This window comes from Ranitomeya imitator, chromosome 7 (genome assembly GCF_032444005.1).
Source record: "Ranitomeya imitator isolate aRanImi1 chromosome 7, aRanImi1.pri, whole genome shotgun sequence".
Lineage (NCBI taxonomy): Eukaryota > Metazoa > Chordata > Amphibia > Anura > Dendrobatidae > Ranitomeya > Ranitomeya imitator.
Window position 1 is genome coordinate 149,960,276 of NC_091288.1, and position 20,537 is coordinate 149,980,812.

The window sequence follows — 20,537 nt, forward strand, 5'->3', positions numbered from 1 at the left end:
TTTATTGGCTTGGGTCAACTTAGGGAGAGAGGGAGCGTGTGTACCCTAAGCATCGTGCCCAGACCTACAACTGAACCTTGGTGGACACCAACACATAGGGGGCGAGATGAGGAGGTGGAGTGTGAGTGGAAGACACTGAATGTCCTGTCTGTTATGAACAAGGGCCACGTCTGTAATGCCAAGAGATTAGAAAGTCTGTAATGAGATGGAATGGTCCACTGTGTAAAGACAGATGCCAGGTCCAGGAGAAGAAGAAAGCCAAACTCGCGTTGCTTTCACTTGGTGGTTAGTAGGTCGTTGGTAACTTTAGTCAGGGCAGTTTCAGAGGAATGTCGCGGTCGGAAGCCAGATTGTAAGCAGTCAAAGAGGAAACAAGAGGAAAAGTGGAAGGACAGTTCAAAATGGATGTGTTGTTCCAGTAGTTTGGAGGCAAAGGGGAGAAGTGGGATGGGGCAATAGCTAGAAACAGAGGATGAGTCAAGGGAGGGCTTTTTGAGAAAGGGTGTGATCGAGGTATGTTAGAATCAGGAGGGGAAGACACCAGTTATTAGTGACAGGTTGAAGAGGTGGGTTTGGATTGAGTTTAAGGTAAGGTTTGGAATGAGGTGGGAAGTTGTTGAGTCAAATTCACAGGTGGTGAGACGTAATTTGGAGAGTAAAGAGAAAAATTGATCTTCCGTTATGGTGAAGCTGGCTTTGGAGGAGGAGAGTTGTGTACTTCTGAGAAGGGGCTGTAGGAACTTTAACACTAGAACTACAGATGGAGTCATTTTGACTCATTGCAATTTTTATTTCTCTTCTGTGACTATATTTTTCATAATTCTGGCTTGAGACTCGTTGACTTTTACTCATTTAAGATGCAAAAAAAGATTTTGGGACAATAAATAATTTTAGAAAAAAAGTGCCTTTTTTTCAAAATATACCTTATTACCAAAGGGAGTCATTTTGATTCCCTACTATATTTAGCTAGTCTTTGTCGCTGAATGCTATTATTTCTTTTAATTTTCATTTACTTGTATATTAAGAGTGAATGTTGGCTTAGACTTGGAATAATTATCATTTTTGCAAATATACTTGACATACACAGGACATATACAGGACATCTGTCAGTGAACCAGTGAACTCTCGAGTAGACTACATAATTTCTGTAGAATACGGCCTGCAGTTTTGCTAATTGCTAATATGACTCTAACAACTGCGCTAAAGCCTGACGATATTCTTGCTATTTTGCATTCTATACATTATATATACAGTTCATTCTATACATTCTATAAATTAAAATTACAACAATACCAGGAGCAAGAAACTCTAAAAATAAAAGAAACAAGCCAGGAGTCAAAATGACTCCATTCGGTAGTTCTAGGGGGTGTGATCAATCTGGTAGTCCTAGTGTTAAGCAGAAAGCTGCTTTCTAAAGGCCCCTTCACATTAAGCGATGCTGCAGCGATACCGACAACGATCCGGATCACTGCAGCGTCGCTGTTTGGTCGCTGGAGAGCTGTCACACAGACCGCTCTCCAGCGACCAACGATGCCGGTAACCAGGGTAAACATCGGGTAACTAAGTGCAGGGCCGCGCTTAGTAACCCGATGTTTACCCTGGTTACCATACTAAAAGTAAAAAAAAACAAACAGTACATACTTACCTACAGCCGTCTGTCCTCCAGCGCTGTGCTCTGCTCTCCTCCTGTACTGGCTGTGAGCACAGCGGCCGGAAAGCAGAGCGGTGACGTCACCGCTCTGCTTTCCGGCTGACAGGAGGAGTGCAGAGCACAGTGCTGGAGGACAGACGGCTGTAGGTAAGTATGTACTGTTTGTTTTTTTTTACTTTTAGGATGGTAACCAGGGTAAACATCGGGTTACTAAGCGCGGCCCTGCGCTTAGTTACCCGATGTTTACCCTGGTTACCAGTGAAGACATCGCTGGATCGGTGTCACACACGCCGATCCAGCGATGTCAGGAGGAGTCCAGCAACGAAATAAAGTTCTGGACTTTATTCAGCGACCAACGATCTCCCAGCAGGGGCCTGATCGTTGGTCGCTGTCACACATAACGATTTCATTAACGATATCGTTGCTACGTCACAAAAAGCAATGATATCGTTAACAATATCGTTATGTGTGAAGGTACCTTAAGCTTTGCCTTACATTGCCAATCTTCTGCTTGAAGAATGAGGCAAAGTCTGAGACGAGAGAAGAGAGACGAGTGAGAGGAACTGGTGGATGGAGGAGAGATTTGAAAGTAATGAATAGTTCTTTAGGGTTTTGAGACAGGTATGATATGAGTGATGAGAAGTAGGGTTTGCTACAGTGAGCAGCTGAAGGACAGGCTACTAAACTCCCTTTCTTTGGCAGCCACACAGTGGTGCACTTTGTAGATGAAGGCCAGAAGAACATGTGCTCCACTAGATGGCAAGCACTGCATCAAGTGGTCTCTGCTCCTCTTCCTCCACCTTAATATTACACACATTACAGTCCTAAGAGGTGGCACCCCAATTACCCTTGTTTTCCACCATGTCACAGCTCTCTAACCGACCAGCTGGCAGTGGGGAACTACTGTACATATGGCTGATTCTTCAGATCTGTTCACATATTCTATGCCATGGGCATCGGAAGTGTACTCCAAAGATTCATAGAGTAGGAGGAGGAAAATCATCTGCTTCCTGTTGCGATGCCCACATTTTTTTCAGTTTGATCCAGAGCTGGACAAAGTAGGGTCCGGGCAGAATCCAAACCCTCGTGAACAGACATTAACCCCGGGGGGTGGAGGTGATCCTGATGAGACTCAGATACTTGAGGTACACGTGGAATGTACTGTGCTATCGGGGCAGAAATAGGAGAAGGGTGACTCTTAGGGCAAGGAGTGGAAGAACAGAGAGGATGACAATGAGGTAGCAGATCCCACTTGGTGTAAACCCAGTGGCATGCGGCTGAGTAGCTCATCAACCAAAGGAGGAGGAGGAAGATGAGGAGGTTACATTGCGAATTCCCACAGACATAGAGTTATGCAACCATGACAAGCAATGCATCCTCAGCCCCAAATGTCAGTGTCCATCAGCATTCATTGGTCTGCCGTTGGCTAGCTTGGATCTTTTTTCTAATGGCAAAAAATTACCAAAATCACATTATCTGCCAACTTTGTTAAGAACGACAGAATAGATTTTAAAAAGTGCAATAATTTGGATACTACATATATGAAATGGCACGTGCGTGATCAACATACATGAATTAGAGAATCTCAGTGTGCTAAAATGCAGGCTAGCGGGTCTCGTTAACCACTGTCCAGCCCATCAACCGCATCTTCAGATTCCTCCTTCTTCCTAACCATGGCAATTGTTGTCACACAGATCTCTGGCCATAGAACCCCCACGTGTTTGCCCGCTACAGTCGGGGTGGGTGAGAGCCCGTCAGCTGATACAAAGTGGATATGCCTGCTATTTTTAAATAAACTTAGAAACCAAACACTCCCCATCTTTCTCAATCCACAATAACATCTCTGCCTGCACCTCTCTCACAGTCTAGCAAAGTTAAAGCAAAAGTAATCATGACCCTGCTCTTCAGAGCTTACAATCTACAATGAGGTGGGGGTGACACAAGGTACAGGTGCTTATTTACAATGATGGTTGAATGATCTTGAGGAAATGGGGGTTAGATAAAGGCTGCATGAGGCTTTTTGGTACGGTTCAAATTGATGGCAAATTATATTCAGAGAAGTTGAGAATATGCCAAATACGAGTATACAAAAGGACTTTGATTAGGGAACATGATGTATTTTTAGGGAGCACCTAAAATGTCTAAGTTGTGGTTATACTCCTAGTTTCATGGGGGAAAATGGGTAAGAGGTGGGTTATCTAGGTGGAAGATTGAATTGAGTCAGACAAAGACTAGATCAGGGGTGTTACTGTCTTTGTTTGTCTCAGAGGTTGAAAGTTGTGAGAGGTGTAGTGCAGTGGGATTGGTGCAGTGTGACAGACAGGCAGTGTCCAAAGGAAAGTTCAAACCAAAGTGTCTTTTATGTTCAACGTACTCACAAATGGAAAACAAATGGTATCCTCCTGATCGCAACGAACTTTCAAGACAGTCCGTACCCAAGATTGGTTGCCGTGGGTGACTGCACCACCATGTCACCATGCCAGGCCTTTTTGTATCGCTTGGCTCCGTGTTGCTTCACACAGGCTGAACCTTGCAGAGCCACCTGATCTGCAGTTTGCAAACAAAGACTGACACACCCAAACCCTTTACTGCAGGATTTTTAAATGGAATCTGTGGCCATGGGCCACTTGTAAGACCCGGTCTGGAGTTCGCTCCAAAAATAAAAGCCCATGCTGGACAAATATCTTGTCCAAGACCAAACTTACTTTTATTTTGCAATGCAATCACAGCTATGCCTGTGACTGCAATGCACTCCAGCGGCCTCAATAATATGCTTTTGTGCGCATTTTAGGGGATACATATCGCCTATTACATACACTCCCTGACAGAAGTTATGTCGCTTATCCACATTATGTAAATAAAAGATTATAAATTGATGTTAAATTCATCCATTGGTTGTATAAATTATTCTTTTGAAAGCTGAAACCCTACAAAATGTGGTTTAGGTTAAGAAAATAAATTGGCAACAATGCAGAAATATTGATCAGTGAATGGACACAGAATGGTCAGATTTTGGCAAGACAAAAGTTTTGTCGCCTGGTCATATAATGCACCCAATCCTAGTTTACATCCTCACCTGTGCTCAGTAAATGATTGGTTATTTAGTGTACGTGTATAAAAAGAAACCCAGCACCCCAGACCTTCACTTGAACTGCAACTTGAGCTCTGACAAAATGCTAAAAATTCACTCTGCGACCAAAGCCTGGATTATCAAGAGGCTAAAGACTTTCCACCTTGTGGATACTGACAGTTTCCGAAAGCTGATGGCAGTCGCAGTTCCCCAGTACCCCAATACCAGTTTCCCGGTCACCATTACTTATTTAAGCAAGATGTGCCTCGCTACACCAGCAAGTCGCAAACAACATCACCCGTTTCCTGAAAAATTCCATGTCTGTCAGAGTGCATTTAAACACTGACACCTGGATGAGCAAGCATGGACAGGGGAGTTACATATCGCTAACTGGGCACTGCTTGACTCTGGTGACTGTGGGGGGCAGTCGGGGAACGGGCTGCTCTACAAGTCTTGGAATCCTGAAGACTTGCAGGGCGCTTGGGGATGGGGAACTAAACCACTACACACCATTAGAAGAAGAACTAAACTAATAGACTACAGAGCTTCGTGAAATAAATTACTAAATACCTAAAGTTGGCTAACTAAAGCACTACACACCATGAGATATAAAACTTAACTATTAGACAACAGGAGTTGGAGAATTAATCTACTAAACAGCTAGGGTTGGAGAATGAAACAAATACACACCAGAACATGGAGAACTAAAGTAATAGACAACAGTGGTTGGAGAACTAAACTAATAAGCAGCTTTGGTTGGTCAATTAAACTACTACACACCAGGGGATGGAGAACTAAAGCACTAGACAGTGGTGTCAATGGACACAAAGTTGTGGAATCCAAAGGCTTTTGGGACAAACCTCTGTATCTAATACTAATGAGAATAATGATCTTTATTTATACAGCACCAACATATTCCACAGCACTTTACAATTCAACAGTTCATATACAACAGTCATAGCATAGTTAACAATAATACAATAATTAATGCAAAGATAATGAGAACCCTGCCCGTAAGAGCTTACAATCTACAATGAAGTGGGGGAGACAAAGTATATGTGCTTATTTACAATGATGGCAAAGTAATCTTAAGGAAATGGGGGATAGATAAAGGCTGCATGAGCTGGTCACCAGCCAATATTTGTAGTGCTTCTGAGAGCCATGGAGTTTAATGGAGTATTATGATTAGATAATTAGAGAGGACTTCAATTAGGGAACATGATAAGCCATCCAAAACAGTTGTTTTTTTAAGGTGTGCCTAAAACTGTGTGCAACTCATGAGAAGTCTTGGAGCCGTGAGTGTCAGGTATGGATTACTGAGTATGTTAGTGGAAAGTCGCTTGCGGAGCGTAACGAGCATGTTGGCTGATAAACAGAAATGAGGGAGAAGATGTAGGGGGTGCTGCACTGTGGAGCTTTGTGGATAAGAAGCAGTTGATATTGGATCCTATAATGTATGGGCAGCCAGTACAATGACTGACACAGAGCGGAAGTGTTCGAGTACCGATTACCGAATTCATCTAGGGTCTCCAACTGTGCCCTCAACCTCTGCCTTAAAGGGAACCTGTCACCTCAAATTGGCAGGATATTTAAATGACTTTTTACCAGTCCGATGGGCGGTGTTTCGTCTTCATTTCTCCACCCCGTCCGTCACTGTTGTCCACAATATGTTAGTGAATAAGAGTATGTGTGCTCCATAGTTGGCGCGTGCACAATGCAATCTTCGTTCACGCACGTGTAGTATGTGGGAAAAGCTGAAAAGCATTACTGTGCATGCGCCAGCGCACTATGTCCCGCAACACAGCGAACTACTTCCAGGACATAGTGCGCGGGCCCCGCGTGTCGGCGATCACTGTGATTGGCTGGTGAACTTTTACCAGCCAATCATAACAACGTTAGCAATAAAGTTGTTAAAAAAAAAAGCATGTGACTGTTAGGGCTAGCGGAACGCACCAAATAATAAGACAGATAGAGTATGGTGCGTTCGCAGCCCGGGGTCCACCGTGCAGAGATGGAACCTGCTGCCAAGCAATGACGGACTATATGGCAGTACTCATAAGTATACACACGTGGGTTAAACTTCACCCAGCGTGAAGGAAGCGATCCTGTTGCGTCACAGGACCGCGGTACCGCACATAGAGCGCGACCAAGTAGTCAGCGAACTCAACCCCAACTAGGATTGAAGTCCGATTAGACCCTTGCTGGCACAACACCGCAACTGGGTGTGTAAGGAAACTAAATAACCATATTAAGGCACAAGAATGCATGCGGTGCCGCACTGACGAACGCCACTAACCACCCAGGCTTGGGTAAGGAAAGCACAGAGGAAGTGCACGGCGCCGTACTGGCGGTCACAGCAACTGGACGCTGTAATGTGTGATTAGTGCTGTAGGATAAGTCGGGCGCTAGATAGCAACCATACACCTTCCGCGAACAGACATTCAATAGGGTAGGGGTATCCAAGGACGACTTGCACTCACAACATACACACATTAACAATTGTACACTAGCGCATGGCCGTGCGGTCATGCGCAGTTTATATAGTTGCAGCACAGGAAGTGACCACAGAAACTTTGCCCTTCCAAGACCTGCCAAGAGGACCAATGGAATGTGCTGCAGAGCCTGAGCACATGACCCTCGATCTCCAACGGGAGATCTTGCCCTGGGCATGCTCAGTGTGTGCAGACAAGGACTTAGTCCCAGAGAAGTCCGCTCGCTGCTGACCAACACTGACTTTAATGGCAGAAGCTGAAGAAGCAGCAGTAACTCTCTGTACAGAGTGAGACTGAGCAAGACGCTGTGTCCGACGTCCCTGCTGAGCAGACTCCACTGCGGCTGGATAAGAATGGGAGACCGCAGCGGAGATGGCTCGAGATTCCCCCTGTGCAGAAGCGGGAACTCGAGACCTAACATTACCCCCCCTCCTAGGGCCCCCCTCCTTGGGCCTCGCTACGCTTGAAGGCAGCAATGAGCTGTGGGGCCCGAATGTTTTCAGCAGGCTCCCATGACCTGTCCTCTGGGCCATAACCCTTCCAATCCACCAGATAGAACTTTTTGCCGCGTACCACCTTGCACCCCAAAATAGCGTTCACCTCGTAATCGTCCGTAGATGAACCCGATGTCCCGGCAGATGACTCGGAAAACCGGGACATGTATACGGGTTTCAAGAGGGACACATGAAAGGTGTTGGTGATACCCAAGCGTGGAGGAAGAGCCAAATGGTAGACCACAGGATTAACCTGTTCGAGAACCTTGAAGGGACCCAAGTAGCGAGGAGCAAACTTAGTGGACTCAACTCGCAGACTGATGTTACGGGCGGAGAGCCACACCAAGTCGCCAGGAGCAAAGGTCGGAGCGGGGCGCCGATGAACATCGGCGGAGGACCTCATTCTCTCCTTGGAGGCCCGAATGGCATCCTGCGTGCGGTCCCAAATGTCCCGTGCCTCCACAGCCCAGTCTGCCACCCTGGAGTCAGCAGAAGACACAGGCATGGGCACAGGAACACGCGGATGCTGGCCATAATTTAGGAGGAATGGAGTCTGACCGGTGGAGTCGGCTACGGCATTGTTAAGTGCAAACTCTGCCCACGGTAGCAAGGATGCCCAGTCATCCTGCCTGGCAGAAACAAAATGTCGTAAATATGTGACCAAGGTCTGGTTGGCCCTCTCTACCAACCCATTCGTCTCGGGATGATATGCCGAAGAGAGATTCAACTCAATACTGAGTGGACGACAAAGCTCTCTCCAGAATCGAGACGCAAACTGGGGACCCCGGTCACTAACAATTTTGTCTGGCATACCGTGTAGGCGAAAGATATGCTTGACGAACAAGACAGCCAACGCCCGTGCAGAAGGTAGCCGTGGAAGAGGCACCAAGTGCACCATTTTGGAAAAATGGTCGGTGATCACCCAGATAATGGTGCAGTTACGAGACTTGGGTAAGCCCACCACAAAGTCCATCCCGACCATCTCCCAGGGCCTGTCCGCCACCGGCAGAGGATAAAGCAAACCAGCTGGCCGTTGCCGAGAAGTCTTGTTCTTGGCGCAAGAGACACACGCCCGAACATACTCTGCGACATCACGAGCCATATGCGGCCACCAGTACGTCCTCGCCAGTAATTCAGATGTCCTTTTGGTACCAAAATGTCCACCCACCCTGGATGAGTGTGCCCAAGAGAGAACCTCCGGTCGCAAATTGGATGGAACAAAAGTCTTGCCCGGGGGCACAGACTCTAGCGAAACCGGGGCCACAGTTCTCAAGCTCTCGGTGGGGACAATAAGCCGAGGCTCCTCCTCCGCAGATGACACAACGGAGCGAGAGAGAGCGTCGGCCCGAATGTTCTTCTCCCCAGAAAGAAAATGGAGGGTGAAATGAAACCGGGAGAAGAATAAGGACCATCTGGCCTGGCGAGAATTCAACCGCTGGGCTGTCTGCAGGTACACCAAATTTTTATGGTCTGTGAAGACTTGGAAGGGAAAACGTGCTCCCTCCAAGAGATGTCTCCACTCCGAGAAAGCCAACTTCATGGCTAGCAACTCCCTGTCCCCGATGGAATAATTCCTCTCTGCTGGTGAGAAGGTCTTGGAGAAAAAGAAGCAAGGATGCTTCCGACCTTGAGCATCCTTTTGGAAGAGGACTGCTCCAGCACCAACAGAAGAGGCATCCACCTCCATGATAAATGGCTTATCAACATCGGGGTGATGTAGGATGGGAGCGCTAGCGAAGTGTGACTTTATAGAGTTAAAGGCTTTGGAGACCTCCTCAGACCACAATTTGGGATTCGCCCCCTTCTTGGTGAGGGCAACCAAGGGAGCTACCAAAGTTGAGAAGTGCGGAATGAACTGGCGATAATAATTAATGAACCCCATAAAGCGCTGCACCGCTTTAAGAGAATGGGGTTCCTGCCAGTCCATCACAGCCTGTAGTTTGGCAGGATCCATAGCCGATCCCTGGGCAGAGATGATGTAGCCTAGGAAAGGTAAGGACTCCTGCTCAAACATACACTTCTCCAACTTGGCATAGAGATAGTTTGCCCGTAGGAGGTCAAAGACTTTGCAAACATCTCTCCGGTGGGAGTCAATATCTGGAGAGTAGATGAGAATGTCATCCAGATAGACTACGACCGAGGTGGAAAGCATATCCCGGAAGATATCGTTCACAAAGTCTTGGAAAACGGCTGGGGCATTACAGAGCCCAAAGGGCATCACCAGATATTCATAGTGCCCATCCCTGGTGTTAAAAGCCGTCTTCCATTCGTCCCCCTCACGGATGCGAATCAGGTTGTAAGCACCCCGCAGATCTAGTTTAGTAAATACCCTTGCTCCCCGAAGCCTATCGAAGAGCTCAGATATCAAGGGCAAAGGATACTTGTTCTTAACGGTGATGGCGTTAAGACCCCTGTAGTCTATGCATGGACGCAATTCCCCATTCTTCTTCTGCACGAAGAAGAGCCCTGCCCCAGCAGGTGACACTGACTTCCTAATGAATCCTCTTGCCAGATTTTCCTGGATGTACTGTGACATTGCGTCCGTCTCCGGGAGAGATAACGGATAGACTCGACCCCGGGGAGGCTCAGCACCAGGCAAGAGATCAATAGGACAGTCATAGGGGCGATGGGGCGGAAGGATCTCCGCCGCCTTTTTGGAGAACACGTCTGCATAAGACCAATACTGCTTGGGGAGAGAGGAAAGATCTGCGGGTACCTCTGTAGTAGCAACCTGAACGCACTCCCTCTGACACCTACCCCCACAAGATTCGCCCCATCCCAGGATTCTGCCAGAGGACCACTCGATATGAGGAGAGTGGTACCGTAGCCAAGGTATTCCCAACAGGACCTCATCAATTCCCTCAGGAATGACGAGCAGAGATATAATCTCCTGATGAGATGGCGACATGGACAGAGTAAAAGGGATGGTCTGGTGTGTTATCTGTGAGGGCAGTGCCGACCCATTCACCACTCGTACCGTTACTGGTTGAGCTAGCATAACCAGGGGTATTGCGTGACGTTGGGCGAAGGCAGAAGACATAAAATTGCCCTCCGCCCCAGAATCCACGCAGAGCTCTACCGAGTGGGAGAATGAGCCTATAGTAATTGTCCCCTTAAAGGACAATTTAGAGGCAAACGTCGCCGTGTCTAGTGTACCTCCACCTACTACCACTAGACGCTGACATTTCCTCGACCGCTGAGAACATCTGGTGGCTAGATGTCCTGACTGCTGGCAAACATGACAGACCTTGAGTGCACAAGCGGTCCGGGACTTAGATCCCGCTTGTGACACTTCCCTGGCCTCATGTGACTCAGGAACCAGGACCGGAGATTCCAGAGGTTTGGCGAAGGTAGGAGCCAGCCGAAACCTCTGCCTACACTGGGCTCGCTCTAACCTCCGCTCGTTAAAACGGACGTCAATTTGAGTGGAGACAGTTATTAACTCCTCCAGTGTGGCAGGAATCTCCCTAGTGGCCAGAGCGTCCTTAACGTGGTCAGCCAGGCCCCTCCAAAATATGGGGATAAGAGCTTTATCTGACCAATCCAGCTCAGAAGCTAAAGTGCGGAATTGGACGGCAAAATGACTGACCAAGGACTCACCCTGAGTTAATGCCAGCAGTTGGAGCGCAGTATCATGGGTGACTTGAGGTCCTAAAAAGACCTGTTTCAGAGTGCTCAGAAACAGCGGAGCACTCTGCACCACATGATCACCACGCTCCCACAGCGGCGTAGCCCATTCCAACGCCCTGTCCGACAAGAGAGACACTATAAATCCCACCTTAGCTCGCTCTGTGGGAAAACGTGCAGCCAGGAGCTCGAGGTGAATAGAGCACTGACTCACAAATCCCCTACAAAACTTGCTATCACCAGAAAATTTTTCTGGCAGCGGGAGGCGAGAAAATGTCGGAGCAGGGGTGGCAATGGACAGGGTTGCTGCAGCCACGCTAGCAGCCTGTACAGCAACTGCGGTAACATCCACAGCTGAGGTTGCGCTCTCAAGAGCCGCCAACCTTCCCTCCAGCTGCTGGATATACCGCAAGGATTGCTGTTTGTCCGTCATCACTAGCCAGACCTTGGCGCTAGTGTAATGTTAGGGCTAGCGGAACGCACCAAATAATAAGACAGATAGAGTATGGTGCGTTCACAGCCCGGGGTCCACCGTGCAGAGATGGAACCTGCTGCCAAGCAATGACGGACTATATGGCGGTACTCATAAGTATACACACGTGGGTTAAACTTCACCCAGCGTGAAGGAAGCGATCCTGTTGCGTCACAGGACCGCGGTACCGCACATAGAGCCCGAGCAAGTAGTCAGCGAACTCAACCCCAACTAGGATTGAAGTCCGATTAGACCCTTGCTGGCACAACACCGCAACTGGGTGTGTAAGGAAACTAAATAACCATATTAAGGCACAAGAGTGCATGCAGTGCCGCACTGACGAACGCCACTAACCACCCAGGCTTGGGTAAGGAAAGCACAGAGGAAGCGCACGGCGCCGTACTGGCGGTCACAGCAACTGGACGCTGTAATGTGTGATTAGTGCTGTAGGATAAGTCGGGCGCTAGATAGCAACCATACACCTTCCGCGAACAGACATTCAATAGGGTAGGGGTATCCAAGGACGACTTGCACTCACAACATACACACATTAACAATTGTACACTAGCGCATGGCCGTGCGGTCATGCGCAGTTTATATAGTTGCAGCACAGGAAGTGACCACAGAAACTTTGCCCTTCCAAGACCTGCCAAGAGGACCAATGGAATGTGCTGCAGAGCCTGAGCACATGACCCTCGATCTCCAACGAGAGATCTTGCCCTGGGCATGCTCAGTGTGTGCAGACAAGGACTTAGTCCCAGAGAAGTCCGCTCGCTGCTGACCAGCACTGACTTTAATGGCAGAAGCTGAAGAAGCAGCAGTAACTCTCTGTACAGAGTGAGACTGAGCAAGACGCTGGGACCGATGTCCCTGCTGAGCAGACTCCACTGCGGCTGTATAAGAATGGGAGACCGCAGCGGAGATGGCTTGAGATTCCCCCTGTGCAGAAGCGGGAACTCGAGACCTAACAGTGACAGGCTGTGATCTGTGCTCTGTGACATAGCACCCATCACAGTGGGTGGGGTGATCACCATGTCACCTCACCTGATTAACCCCTATGGTGCCGATTGGCTGAACAATAGCTTCTAGCCAATCAGCGCCAAAGGGGTTAATCTAAAATAGCGATCACTGCCCTACACGCCATCTTTTCCTCAGATTTGGCATACAGAGCATTTCTCCAGCCCCTCTGTATCACCTGAGAGAAAAAATCCAGTGGTGGCCAGTGCGATCAACCTGGCGATCTCCTGCCCTCCTTTGCTATGTGCTGCTCCACTAAAATCTCCTGTGATCTTTGCTGTGCTGCAAACTGCCTGCTGTTTGTCTCCTGTGACCGCAGCAGCACCTCCCCCATCCCTGTTCCAGTACCCCCTCTCCCCTCTAATTGATTTTTTAGCGCACGTTTTTGTAATTTTGTGCTCTTCCTGTGTCCGCAGCACTTTGATCAGTAACGCTGCTGATCATAGACTGCGCCACGGGAATTTTCTTTTTTTAGCTAGTTAGTGTACCGGACTTTGCAGTCTAAGCGAAGTCCGATTTTTTTTCTAGAAAAAAAAGAAAAGAAGAATAGTAGTTAGTACAGCATAGTTTTAGACATAGCAAGGTAGTGTAGCCGGCGTCACATTGTTAGTGACGACCGATCTTCTTTTAGAGAAAAAAGTACAGAGCAGTTTTATAGGTAGAGAGGTAGCTTCATTTTTTTTTTTGCATAAAAGTGCATTAGGGGAGTGTACGTCACATTATTGGTGACGTCCGTTTCTCTTTTGTAAAAAATAATTTGCAACGGGTAAATTTATAGGGAGGGCATTAGTGTACGTCTGTATTTTTTTATACAAACTTTTTTTACATATGATTTTTCTTTCCATTTTTTTCTACTACATTTTATCTCTCTATTTTTTTACTCTTTGTTTTGTTAAAATAAAGAGTACCCTATACACAAGCCCCACACATTACACGTGTAAAAGCCCAACTTACATACACATCCCCGAGGTTTGGAATAATTAAAAAAAATAAGGCCCATTCGACAAGAAGGCGCTATTCACCAGAGGAGGCTTACGCCTTCCTTGCGTCCGACACGGATTCAGCCATTGAGGAAAATCCCACATTCCTCCATTCCTCATCCTCTTCCTCATCTAGTGAGGAAGGACCCCCAACAAGGTGCCCTAGGACCCAGGCAACTCCTGCAGCAATCGATCCAAGATGGATTGCATCCCCCCTCCGAAAATTATCAGCCCATTATTCCGGATTTCAGCAGCAGCTCAGGAATCCAGTTTAACACCTCTGGCCTCACTGAAATTGACTTCTTCAAATTCTTTTTCAGTGGTGAAATAATAAATCTTATGGTGGCCCAGACAAACCTGTATGCCCAACAATTTTTCACCCCAAATCACACGTCATCATACTCCAGATGGAATCTGTAAATGCAGCAGAGATGATGAGATTTTGGGGAATTGTGCTGCATATGGGCGTAATAAAAAAAAAAGAGCTTTGGCAATACTGGAGTACTGATATTCTCTACAGTACACCAGTATTCCGCATGGCCATGACAAGGACACGATTTGAAGGGATCCAAAGATTTTTGAATTACAGTAATAATGATGATCGTCTATATAAAATTCAGCCAGTGGTTGAACACTTCAGCAGAAAATTTGCTGAGGTGTGAGGTTCCTGCTGCTGCACAGGGGGAATCTCAAACCATGTCCACAGCAGTCTCCCATTCTCCTCTAGCCACAGTGGAGCCTGCTCAACAGAGACATCAATCCCAGCGTCTGGCTCAAGCATATACTGTGCGTTTGGTTACAGTGGCTTTTCCAGGCTCAGCCTTTGTAACCAGCATTGATCATGCGGCATGCAGACGCTCCAGGAACTAAGTCCTGCTTTTCTTCTACTGAGCATGCCCACGGGATGACCTCTCATTGGAGGTCGGGGGTCACATGCTCAGGTCCTGTAGCATCTCTGATTGGATCACTAGGAAGGTCCCAGAAGGCTACAGCTATAAAAGGTTTGCAAGGCTGCTCGGCCATGTGCTAGTATAAACTTGCTTACGTGTGTGTGGATGTATGTCTGTCAATGGATGAAAGCTCTGAATCATTCCCATCCCTTGAGTTGTTAACTGCTCACGAATGGTGGAAGCTACCTAGCGCCAGACAGTGCTATCTCACATCTAGACACGAATTACTGTGATAATTTGTAGCCACCACCAGTGCAGCGCCGTGCACAACCACTGAGCTTTCCTATTCCTAGTTAGGGTGGTTAGTGGCATCCGCCAGAGTGGTGCTGTAAACACTCTGTGCAGTAAATCTTTAAGTAGTCCTGACAACCGGTCAGTGTAGGGTGGGAACTCCCGCTTGATCTCAGCATCTGACTCAGGGAGTCCTCAGGTGCGGCTCAAAAGCCACTGAGGGTCAGAGAGAGATCAATCACCAGCATAGTGGGGGTGAATTTCAGGGATCCTACTAGCGTCCATCTGCTGCACCCTGTGACTGCTAACAGGGCACAGTGTTTCCTTTGTTTCGCTGTGACTCAGAGTTTGCATAAGTTCATACCGGGTGACAGAAACCGTGTTTATTCTGGCGTAGTACCACCATATAGTGCCGCCATTACCTAGCAGCAGATTCCATCTCTGCACGGTGGACCACGGGCTACGAACACAACTTATTACTATCTTTACATTTATTTGGTGAGTTCCGTCAGCTCTAACAAGGTGTACACACCTCAAAGGGACATCGCTATTGATGAATCTCTCGTTCACTTCAAAGGGAGGCTAAAATTCCGACAATACCTGCCCAGTAAGAAGTCCAGGTACGGAAAAAAGCTGTACAAACTGTGCGAGAGTACCTCATGGTACAGCCACAGATTTAGGGTCTATGAGGACACCCAAATTAACCCCCTGAATGCCCCCCATCCTGGGGGTGAGTGGGAAAATTGTGTTGGAATTGCTGCACCCACTGCTGGATAAGGGTTATCATCACTACATTGATAACTTTTACACCAGTGTCCCAATCTGCAAGGCCCTCTCTGCCAGAAGTACAGCTGCATGTGGCACCGTGTGATAAAAACAGCAAGGCTTCCCTAAGCCACTAATTGGGTAAATGCTGAGAAAAGGGGAAAGCAGAGCCCAATGCAGTGACAACATGCTGGTGGTCAAGTATAAGGACAAAAGGGATGTCCTTGTCTTAACCACCATACACCATGACAATAGATCTCTTGTCACTGTTCGTGGGACCACAGCACAAGTCCGAAAGCCAGATTGTAACTTGGATTACAATCGGTACATGGGGGGTGTGGATCTTTCAGATCAGGTCCTCCAACCATACAGTGCCATGTGAAAATCCAAAGTATGGTACATAAAATTGGCCATGCACATTGTACAGATGGCACTGTACAATGCTTTCGTGCTGTTCCGATTTGCAGGCAATATGGGGATCTTCCTTCAGTTTCATGAGGAAGTCATCAAGGCCCTAATGTTTGGCTCTCGGGGAGGTGAGGGCCCCACTACTTCTGAATCTGATAGTGCCTGTATTGTCCCAGGTGAAGATTTTCCAGGACAGGTTCCCCCAACAGCGAGGACAGGACGATCACAAAAACGGTGCAGAGTATGCTCCAAGATGGGAATCCAAAAGCACCCAAATTACCATTGTGAAACCTGCCCTTTGCATTAAGGATTGTTTCAAAGCGTACCACATGTCCACAAACTACTAAAATTAGTTTATACCCTGTTGACACAACACACTTTTAAAATCTGATGTACCCTGCACATATTACAGATAACACCACATTATAAATTCATACACCAGTAAACCCAAAAGCATTATAATTATTACTATAAAACTATGCCTCTAGATAAATTCCTTCAGGGGTGTAGTTTAAAAAATGGGGTCAATTGAGGAGGTTTTCCACTGTTTAGGCACATCAGGGGCTCTGCAAATGCAACATCCAAAACGTCACTCCTTCCATTCTGAGCCCTGCCGTGCGCACAGTGGTTTTTCCCCCACTTATGGGGTATCGGCGTACTCAGGATAAAATGTGCAACAACTTTAGTGGTCTATTTTCTCCTGTTACCTTTGTTAAAACAAAAAAATGGGTCTTTTTGTGGAAAAAAAAACATTTTTTTACGGCTCTATGTTATAAACTTCTGTGAAAAACCTGGGGGTTTAAACTGCTCCACACACAACTACATAAGTTAGTTAAAGGGTCTGGTTTCAAAAATGGGGTCACTTGTGGGGTCTTTCCAATGTTTAGACATATCAGGGGCTCTTCAAATGCGACATAGCGTCGGCTCTCAATTCCAGCCAATTTTGCGTTCAAAAAGTCAAAAGGCGCTCCTTCCCTTCTGAGCCCTGTCGTGTGCCCAAATAGTGGTTTACCCCCACATATGGGGTATCAGCATACTCATGAGAAATTGCTCACCAATGCAAGTGGACCATTTTCTCCTTTTATGTTTGTGAAAATAAAAAATCATTTCCAAAAAATCATTTTTGTGTATAAAATTAGATTTTTTTTGTTCACGGCTCTATGTTATAAACTTATGTGAAGAGCCTGGGGGTTCAAACTGCTCATCACACAGCTAAATAAATTTGTTAAAGGGTCTAGTTTCAAAAATGGGGTCACTTGTGAGGGGTTTCCAATGTTTAGGCACATCAGGGGCTCTTCAATTGCAACATGGTGTCTGCTCTTAATTCCAGTCAATTTTGCGTTCAAAAAGTTAAAAGGCGTTCCTACCCTTCCAAGCCCTACCGTGCGCTCAGACAGTGGTTTTCACCCACATTTGGGGTGTCTGCGTACTCAGGAGAAATTGCTCAACATCTTTAGTGGATCATTTTCTCCTTTTACCCTTGTAAAAATAAACAAATTGCTGCCAAAAGATCTTTTTTGTGACTAAAAAGTTAAATGTTCATTATTTCTTCCACGTTGATTCAGCTCCTGTGAAGCACCTGAAGGGTTACTAAACTTCTTGAATGTGGTTTTGAGTACCTTAAGGGGTGCAGTTTTTTAAATCGTATCACTTTGGGGTATTTTCTGTCATATAGACCCCTCAAAGTGACTGCAAGTGTGAGGTGGTCCCTAAAAAAATGGATTTGTAAATTTTATTGAAAAAATGAAAAATCGCTGGTCAACTTTTAACCCTTATAACTTTCTGACAAAAAAATATTTTGGTTCCAAATTTGTGCTAATGCATAATAGTCATGTGGGTAATGTTATTTATTTACTAATTTTTGTGTTATATCTCTCTGATTTAAGGGCATAAAAAATCAAATTTTAAAAATTGCTAAATTTTCAAAATTTTCGCTACATTTCCATTTTTTTCACAAATAAACGTAAGTCATATCGAATAAATTTTACCAGTATTATAAAGTACAATATGTTGGGATACAACTATCTCAGAATCACCTGGATCAATTGAAACATTCCAGAGTTATGGCCTCATAAAGTGATCAGTGGTCAGAATTGAAAAAAAGTTGCCTGGTCAGGAATTTGAAAACAGGCTTCGGGGTGAAGGGGTTAATGAGACACGTTCTAACATTGCGAGAGAATCCCTCCCACCTCCGTACTGCACATCCAGGGCTCACCACAATCAGGCAGAGTTTAAATTAATATGCCTTGGAGATCGCAGCCATACAGATCAAGAATTGTGGACAGCTATCTATGCAGAGTATGAGCAATGGCTGCCTCCACTGAACCTGGAGCCAGGGACATCCATTTGCGATAACGGTGCAAACCTGGTAGTGGCCCCACACCAGGGCAACCTCCCACATGTGCCTGGTATGGCTCGCATCCTCAACCTGATGGTACAGCAATTTCTCCCTCACTGTCCCAGCCTGGATGCTCTAATGCAGAAACCACTGTCATTGTGTGTTCACTTTCACCATTCCATTTAAGTTGGTGACTGTGGCAGCAGCGCTGAGGCCTGGTGCAGCATGACATTTTGTGTAGACTGGCCCAATGCATTACGGACGTCTTGCAATTCACACTTGCAGAGTGGACACAGATGAAGGACCTCAGCAACCTTCTGCACATTTTTGAATTGGCTACCAAGATGGCTAGCACTGATGTTGCCATCATCAACATCTCTATTCTGGTCATCTACATGCTAGAGCTCACTTTGAATAGTGTGTGGGAGGAGGTGGTGGTTTTCCAGGGAGAAGAAGAGGAAGCAGAGGAGGATGCGGAAGTGTTAACAATATCTCTAAGTTCCGGTCTGATGTCTCACAGGAGGTTGCCATGGGAGGAACAAATGGAGAAGTGCAAGGAGAAGTATAAGTAGGATGAGGTGATGGACGCGCAACAGTTAGTAGATGAAGAGGATAATGATTCCTTCTCTGTTGTCCGTGGTTGGTAGGAGTGGATGGAGGAAGCAAGCTTGAATGTTATCCCACCACCAACACACTATGGACTTGGGCCTCATGAAAGAGACTTCTTGTCCATGAATGCCTTCTTGTGGAACTATCTGCAAGATGATTGTTACCTTTATTATTAGGATTCAAAATAGTTCTGACTACTGTGTTGCCAGTCTGTTCGATCCACGATAAAAAAGTTAACTTTGCTAGTTGCTTCCCCCATTGGAAAGGGACATGCCCACGCTGCAGTATCAAAACATGTTTGAAGACAATCTTGACAGTGGTTTTTCCCAAGACAGCATTGCGGCACACAGTGTGCATCTCAGTGATAGACTTCCAACCCCGGGAACATTGTGTTGTCAATTCAAAAACAGTAGCAGCCTGGCAGCGCTGGAGTCCTGGGTTCCAATCCCACCAAAGACAGCATCTGCTGTTTGTATGTTCTTCCAATGTTTGCAAGGGTTTCCTCTGAGTGTTCATTTTTCTTCCCACACTCCAAAGACATACTGAAAGGAAGTTTAGACTGTGAAACCAAATGGGGGCAGTGTCAATTATGTCTGCAAATGCTTGTAAAGCTCTCTGGAATTATTGACGCTTTGTAAGTGAGTAAAAAATATAGCTAACTAGAAATTGATGCCACTTTTTATTGGTATCTGCCCATAATTTTTGGAAATGTTTGGTCTCCAAGTTGGGTCTCCTTTAGTTGTGTTGCCTGAATTTGACACAGCTCTCAGAGCACCAGGCTTACACCTGTCACTCATCCACTAGTTACTGATCAAACTTTAGGGAAGAAATACTGCTCCAAGCCCTGTCCAATGCTTAAATGTGGCATGGTTTCAGGACCACACTATTAGCACAAAGAATTTACTTTGTGAAATGTGGACTCCTGGCTGGAGCACAATACCAACCCAAAATAACCAAAAGGTCAAATTTGGTCTGCATTATGTAGCATGGTAGGAAAAGAAAAAAAAAAGATTTTTTTCTGTTAACAAGCCTTGGATACAGCAGAATCTAATCACAAAAGAATTACAACCTCAGATGTGGCCAACTTTTTAGAGCACGGTAGTAACAGAACAATTTTATATTTTATCATGTGTACCCCTGTATTGAGAAGAATATCTGCACCAAAGAATGAATAGATGAAATATTGCCTGCTTTAGGTAGCATGATAGTAAGAAAACCAATTTAGATTTCATCATGTGTTCCCCTTTATGGAGAGCAATATCCGCACCGAAAAATTTCAACGGACATATAGCCTTCTGTATAACGTTACTAAAAGAAAAAAGTATTTTTTTACTGTGGATGAGGCCTGTATACAATAGAATATATGAACCAAACAATTTCAAACTAAGATGTAGCCTGCTGTATCACATTTGTCACAGAATTTTTTTTACTTT